The sequence below is a fragment of the Rhea americana genome, unplaced genomic scaffold, assembly GCF_003343005.1.
Source record: "Rhea americana isolate MKP2758 unplaced genomic scaffold, rheAme1 scaffold_26, whole genome shotgun sequence".
Classification (NCBI taxonomy): domain Eukaryota; kingdom Metazoa; phylum Chordata; class Aves; order Rheiformes; family Rheidae; genus Rhea; species Rhea americana.
The window spans coordinates 5,606,454-5,614,311 of NW_028186379.1; the positions used below are offsets into that span (position 1 = coordinate 5,606,454).

The following is a 7,858-nucleotide window of genomic DNA, read 5'->3' on the forward strand; positions in this document are numbered from 1 at the left end:
TCTTGGAGGCTGTATATCCCCAAACCTGTCACCAAGGTGACTCAGCAAGTACATTATTTAACCTGGAAAGAGGAAAAAAAAAAAAAGATTATCCAAGATAAGGACTTCTCTAGCTCTGAAGAACTCAGAAAACATCAGAAAAATCATTTTTGAAACAAAATCATCTGTTTATATCCATATGCTATAGTACAGGATTAGTGTTATTTTTCAAATACTGTATTCAAATATGCAATGGCAAAAAGGAAGTCATTCAGTCAGTTCAAAGTGTAAGGACTGCCTTTATGTTTTCTTAAAAACAGTCCATAGTATTCCAAATACTCTTTACAGTTATTTCACATTATTTACAAGTCTTTGTGCAGGTATTCAGGGGTAGTTTTACTGAGAAAGTTGAGATATTCTTTCTTTGAAAGCTGATCAGAACTATTAACCTCCTATTTACCAGGGTTCACATTAAATCCCTGTGATTTAGCTGTGAAAAGCTGACTGAGGAAAAAAACTAGTGAGGACATAATTTTGCATCTCTATTTTAAGATTTAATCTTGGATTACACACTAAGTGTATATATCCCTTTCTTGGCCAGCAGGCCCACCCAATCTTCCTTCCAAATCTGCCTATGATCACAGGTGAAATGGTGGTCAGAAAGTTTCCTTACAGATAAGSAGAAACCTAGGAAGGATTTGCTTCTGCAGAAGCATCTGTGTGTGTCAAACAGCTCTCAAAACAGCYCCCCAAAGAGACTTGCATTTCAGCTATAAATTGTCTCCGATTCTTGGATCTTGATCCCTAAAACCAGTTTCCACTCCAATATTCTGCAAAGTGGAGGAACTGTTTAAGTCAGTGACCCGACTGCTTTGCCACCACCTTTATAGCAGCCTCCACCCTTATTTGTCTGGAGAAGGGGGAGGTGAACTAGGGTCTTCTATCTTATCTTGAATGACTAGYTCACCTTCCTGCATCCTCAACAACCCTGTTGATTCAGCTTTAAATAATTATACAGTAACCRATTTTCACAATAAGCAGAAAAACATAACAAATGCATCATAGCCATAAATTCTTTGTGAGCAGACTGCTCTTGTGACAGTYGTTACTTTGGTCTCATAATTTTACATGTCTGCTAACAACATGGAAGAGCAGGAGTATTTTGGGTTGTGCTCCTCCGTATTGTGACGGAGRAGGCCATTACATTCAGCTGTTCTCAAAGCAAGTATGATCACAACGATGCTATGCACTATTGCAACTATTTTTATATGTGAATGCCCAGTGTGTCAAAGGCACTGGTRTTATCAAAATGCTCTGCAGTGCACTAGACCCATGACTTTGTTTACAGGGAGAAGGGAAATGGCTAAGAAATACACTCCCCRACATTCAACTTGTAACCTTACCTTCTAATGCCTCATTAGCAGAATTTCATCTCTTCTGGGAAGAGACACATCACTCTTGGGAAAACAAAGTCTTCCCCTCTAGGACACAGCCAAAGATCTCATTAAAACAGGTACCAAAGTTATGGTTAAACCAAAACCACATATTTCCATTACACAATTGAAATAGCAAGATTATTAGAAGGCATGTAGTTAAAAACTATCAATTGCTATTGCACAAATGCAGCAAAGTAGGCTAACAGTTAAGGCCCTGAGGGAAAGGAGGTGCAGGATGCAGCACTTGAAGAATGTGTTGGCTGCACACACAAATACACACACAGGTCACAGTATTACTCACTGCCCATATTGCAATAAAATGGATGCTTTGTTATAAAACATCCCTTCTGTTTTCAAGGATAGACCATATACAAGTGAGTGCAAGTTCCMAAACAACTCCAGTAGAGAAGAAAGGGAGAGGAAGACAATTTTCTTAAACCCCAAATCTATTAATGCTAGGAAACAAGAATTTCTTTGTGCCATCTGGCACAAAAGGACAGCACAAAGTAAATTGCATTCTCTTTTTATGTAGAGTTACTGAAAAGAAGATTCACGACAAAAATCATTGTTGTTTTGTTTGCTTTTACACAAATGAAAGTCAGTGGTACGCATCTGATGAAGCAATCCATAGTGTCAGTCACACATACCACTAGATGCCATAGTAAAGAGAAACTTCTTTCAAATTGATCAAGTCCTTCCTTTTGGACAAAATCCACATGGTTGCACTGAGTCCTAAAGGCTTTTGCCAGGTTCAGTTCTATTGATGATACCTGTAAATCGCTGGAAGATGTTTTGAAATAATTTATGCTGACATGCCAGTGAGATATAAACACTGAGAAACAGCTGCACAACATTAATCCAGAGACAGAAAAACTCTTCAAGGATAGGCTTTCAGCAGATTAGAATAAAACAAGCCAAAATGTAGGGTATATGTTTAGGTGACTGCCTCTTAAGCAGGTGACTAGCCTCTTAAGTACTAAGGAAGCGAGTACAGAGCCATTAGAGGCTGGCAAACAGAATGTGGGCTAAAGAAATCAGTGGCCTATACTCTGCRGAGAATATGTATGACTGCAAAAGTCAGAAAGGAAAAGAACTGGGGCCCAGAAATGCTGAGGGATTTTAAGAATTCTGTAAAGACTTACCACTAATTAGACCTCAAGAGGAGATGTATTATTTTGAAGTCCTCTAAGCCAAAAGAGGATCACTGGAGGAACACAGCAGGAARTGCAGGACCATCTAGGATCACTCTTTTCAGATTATGTTGTGTTACATCTCTGAGTGATCCCCTGTCCTAGAGAAACCTGGACAAGTAGGATTTGGCTACCTAAACATTAATGTTCAGTATCTTTGTGGATGCTCATRAAGTAGTCTACCTATACTTCAGCTGCTGCACCACAGTAAGGTGATATGTCATGATGCCAGCCTCACGTGGATGTATTGGATGCCCTTGGATAGCCCTCTCAAATGGTAAGTCACCTACACCTAGGCAACTGACCCATACCCAAACTGAYTGATGCTGCACAGGCAGCACTTCGGTGCTGCATGTAACATACAGACAGCTCCAGAGACCCTGCTCCATCTCCAGTGTCTCCCACCAACAAGGTCATTCKCTGTGCTTGGACTGTTTCAAGGGTTTTAGGTTCGGAGATCCCTTTGCAGTTTCTCTTCTCATTCTTTCCCTCCCACAAGCACTTGATTTCCAAATAACTGTTGATTAAGTGTATGAATAAGCTAGAGCTTCTGCTAAAGAGGAAATTGTGATGACAAACTTCTCTCAGAGAGTAATGACTACTCACACAGCCGSTATCAAAGTAAAATGACAAGCTTATTTTTTGGTTTCTGTATTCTTCAGTTTCTGTACACATGCAAAACAAGTGTTTCAAAAGGCATACAAAAAAAATCTTAAGTTGAAAAAGAATGTTTATCAAACATCTATTAAAATTTTAAATACTGCATTTAGCCAGGAATGCTATAAATACACAAATCCAGAGCCAAACACCATGCATCACATTTCTGCATGCAGAGATTATTAATTAAAAACATAATAATTAAAAAGTAAATATAGTGTGATTTTGTTTTCTATTCAAGGAGTTATTCCCCAAGAAGTCAGGAAATTCCTGAAGGAGACAGAGCAGTGTTTTCCTCTTAGTATTTTTAATACTAAAAAAACAAAACAAGCTGCCAAGTTATTTTCTTAGGACAAGTGTTTTTATTTTTTCTCTCCTTTTAAAAGGAGAAAAAAAAATCCTAACATCCTAAGTTAATCAGATCCCTCATATTTCACTGTTTAGAAAACCAAGAGCATACACATATTACATATCACATGCTTGGAAATAAGGTCCATGTGATGCATTGCAGAGACATGATGCATTGGATTTGCCACCTGTTTTATCCTACCTACATCCAGGAAGCCAGAAATGGCTCTAACATTCCACGCTGCTGAGCAAGTGCTCACAACCTTTTTACTTTGGGATTATTTTTTTTAAAGCAACCTGTCAGAGAAGTGTTTTCTTCTTCCATATGGAAAAATTAAAGTTGTATGATAAAAACAGAGAAAGTTGTACTGTCTGAAATAATAGTAATTAGGAAAAGGATTAAGCAGAAGTTCACTAAAACGGAGCTGCAAGACAGATTCAGCTCTTAGTCAGATGTGCCTAACTTCTGCATCAACATTCTTGACAGAGATCTTTTCATATACAGAAAGAGTGGAATAGCAGAGTAGACAAGAGAGTGGGAACATCCGATTAAAGCAGATTTATTCGACATCAGCAGGTGCAACCTYCCAAGCAAAAAGGAATGCTGCTTTACAGCAGCAGGGAAAGCAGCCACAGAAAGGTGGGAAACGTCAAGGAGAGGTGCTGCAGGGCTGCTTGACTGGGAACTGGTAACAGCAGGAACAATTACTAACAGCCTCAAAATAACAATGTCACTCTCTTCTCCGGGTGGTAAGAGCTATTTTGTAAGAAATTTATGTAAAGCAGCATCAGTATGAGCTCTGTAAACATTTCTAGGAACATAGCCTTTGCCCTTATTACATTCTGCTGCTGCTCCTCMTCTATTCAGTGCTGTTGCCTTACATCATATCATTGGTCCCTGCTAGATGGTGACAGTTCACCAAGAGTCACATCATAAAATGCTTACTGAGTGATAGTTCGATTTAATTCTCCATCTTCCTCTATGCCTGATAATTACTCAGTCTGATCAAAATTCCCAGTGGGTTTTGCTCTATATCTTATTGTGCTTAGGAAGGAAAAACCTAGAATACTTGGAGCCTGTAACACAGCACTGCATCATGATGTCTGGCCCAAACACTGCTCTTACACTAAGAACAATACAGCGCTGTGGGAATGCAGCGATCACAGAAGTAGCTTAAGTAGATACAGCAGAGCTGTTCAAAGGGGCCACCTTGAGAATAGCTGTTCTTGATTAGTTCATGTAGAAAAACAAAGTCAGAAACAACTTCTAAGTATTTAAAAGATCAAAGAGAGAGGCCTTGAAGAGTAAAGGCAATGTTTAACCAGCTCTGCCTACAAGGCAAGTAAGAAGGAAGAATCAGAAAATTGAAGGTCAGTTGAGATAGGATACAGGCAGTATTTAGTGAAACATAGTAACAAAGCAAGGTGATATTACTACAGTTTCCTACTGAGCTATTCCTGACTGATTGTAGCATAAATGTATCTTTAGAAAAATTCTAGCTTACTCACATATAAAAATTATTGCAGTAGATCATCAAAAAACAACTAAACTTATGAAATAATATCTGCAAGCTGGCAACTGCTTAGTATAGAAGGATTAGTCTCTAATACCAGTAGCTCAGCAGGTAACAGCTAACAACAATCAAATTACAGCAAAAGCTATAGAAAAATGGTGTTTTCAGAACATAAACACACAACTTAAATACAGATAAGTGAAATATAAAATACGACACCAACATAATCTATAACAGAATTTCCACTCATATGAACATTTGGAGGCACTTTATTAAACAAATCTTTCTGTGTTCATTAATAGTCTCTATTTCCTGTTTATTTCATAAATGTTTTGGGGACAACTGCCTCTGTTTGTGCAGCTTATATTGCAGGGCACAAGTAACTGAATGRGGCTTCTAGGTGCTATTGTTTTGTATTTACAGTATGACACTGGAGAGATTATGTTGCTAGTACTTTAGTAAAAAAAACAATTTTTTAGACGTCTGAAGTGCTTTGACTTATTTTTTTACTTTGCAAGTGAAGCTTAAAATCATTATAACCTGTAATAAAGCTCGCATTTATTATAAACCCTTAAAAGTACTTACTGAGTACAACTATGGTGCACCAATGAGCGTTCTTCACTTTGAAACCTATTAGAGAAATACTTCTTAGAGTCAACATAAAGTATACATGATAAACTTCACTTCTCAAGTTGAAGTCATGTATTGTAAGTATACCATAATATCACAGATTGAAGCAGGTATAAACATTATTTTCATCTTTTACCACACAGGAAATGTTGGCATTTCCATTTTTCTAATGGAAGGTATTTGCACTTTCTGTTGCTCAGGAAAGCCTTCCCTTACCTTTTAGTTTTGGTTTCACCTAACTAAACAGGTACAGAGGTAACATTCTCTTCACTTGAGCTCAATCATTTCAGCTGAGAAAGACTTGGAAATGAAAACTCAAGCTTCTGTTTTCTCTGTGCAATTATTGAGCAAGTCAAAAAATATAATACTAACTTTAAAACCTTGGAGGATGTGGTACAAGCTCTTTAGACAAATAATGTTTCATGTGGAAATTCCAAATGCATCTGAACAGCCTACATCCTTAATCCTCACTGGTTTTACTCTGTACTCTACACTTACTTTTTTCACCACTGCTAGAAGAATTAGGTAATACTTACCTGAGATTGCCACATAGTTTAAGGAATTACGAGAACACACAGACTACTGCACTGATCCAATTATGGCTGTCTCTCTTTACTAAGTGATTTCAATGGGTGGAGGATATTAAAGAACCCTGGGCAATTAAGAGAAGAAAAGCAGCAGCTATCCATGAGTTTCTGTACCTATTYTGAATATCTGACACAGGGCACAATCCAGGAATTCAATCGTTATCGTTAAAAAGTTTCCTTTGTTTTACAATTTGGTTAGTTTTAAAAATAATCTCTGTTTTTGTAAGCTTTCTCCAGATATATTCAAAGTTCAGTTTGTTTTATTTAGCTAACACACAAATCCAGAATTAGAAAGAAAAGCAACAAGATAGACTCCTCACTAACAAAAAGATACACTAGAYATGATGGAGTTTCTATACGCACACATTATACAATACATATTCTACAAATTCACATATAAATACATATGTTTTATACACAYGTACAGTATGTATTACATATACATACTATACATGAGCTTTTTGCACATCAGTATAAAGATCATAGCTGTCAAAGATAAGGGACTTGCTTTAGGAAAATAAAAAGCACTGGTCCAAAACAAGGTTATTAACTATTTAAACAATAGTTCCTTACTACCCGATATTAATCRCTATTAAGATTAATTATTAATCTTAAAACCCCCCCCTGTGTTTTAATATCAGTTACCTGGGAAACAAATATTTATCCTATCAAAATAGTTAAAGTGTAGTTAAAATACACTGAGGAATCGAGCCCTGTTAAGGCCAGTTCTACAAGACTGGTGATCTGGGATGACTTTTTTCAGGACACCCCCTAAACTAGTGAATATTTTAAGGACCTCTGTCAACACACCAGCCACTCAGAGCAGTGAGGATAGACAACTCTCAGTTATRCTGGTACTTGCAGATGCAAACACATTCACCAAACCAGGATAACCCCATGCGATGGTGTTACAAGAACAGCAAAACCTGCTGCCTCACTGGTGTACCAGCAGCCATGCTGTAAGGACTCCACCGTGTAGCATATGGCTATCCCGGTAAAGTGGCTTGAGTGTATTGATTGCTACCTGGAGACTTGCAGCAGGTGAGAGTTGCACCTGAGAGCAAACAGGCACACTCAAGGCAGCTGTTCCCACCCGCTTTGCTACGGGAAATACCACCTATATTCAAGACGAGCACGGCAAGAGCTTTATTCCAAACGCGGAGACTCCAAACGCAGAGACTCCTCAACGCCGACATTCAGGCTAGCAAGAGCAAGGCCGACCGAGCGCCTCTGCCTAACCGCGCAGCTCGTCTCCTCCCCGCCCTGCCGCCACCGCGGCCGCCTCCCCGCGGCACCTGCCGCCGACGCCCCCCSGCCCTCAGCGCCCAGGCGCGGCGGCGGCAGCAGCAGCAGCAGCGCATCCTCCCCCCGGCCGCGAGATGGCTGCCGCGCGCGCGGGGTAACGGCTGCGGGTAACGGCTGCACGCGCGCGCGCCGCACCCCCCCACACCTGCCCTGCCGCCCGCTCGCGGCCAGGCCACACTCACCGCCACCGCCGCGCTCCCTCCGCAGCGCCC

The 7,858-nt window shown here is 39.6% G+C and overlaps 1 protein-coding gene across 2 annotated transcripts in view; it reads right to left on the bottom strand.

Annotated features, from left to right (window-relative positions):
• Positions 1-7,858, bottom strand: part of SNX10 (sorting nexin 10) — a 40,639-nt gene extending 32,781 nt beyond the window's left edge. Inside the window, exons 1-2 of one of the 2 annotated variants that reach the window (XM_085307562.1) lie at positions 7,829-7,858; positions 5,710-5,754 (exon numbers count right to left, since the gene is read on the bottom strand). The gene's annotated coding sequence lies outside the window, so the exon portion shown is untranslated. The remainder of the gene's footprint in view (positions 1-5,709; positions 5,755-7,828) is intronic. The other variant, XM_085307563.1, reaches the window with a different exon arrangement.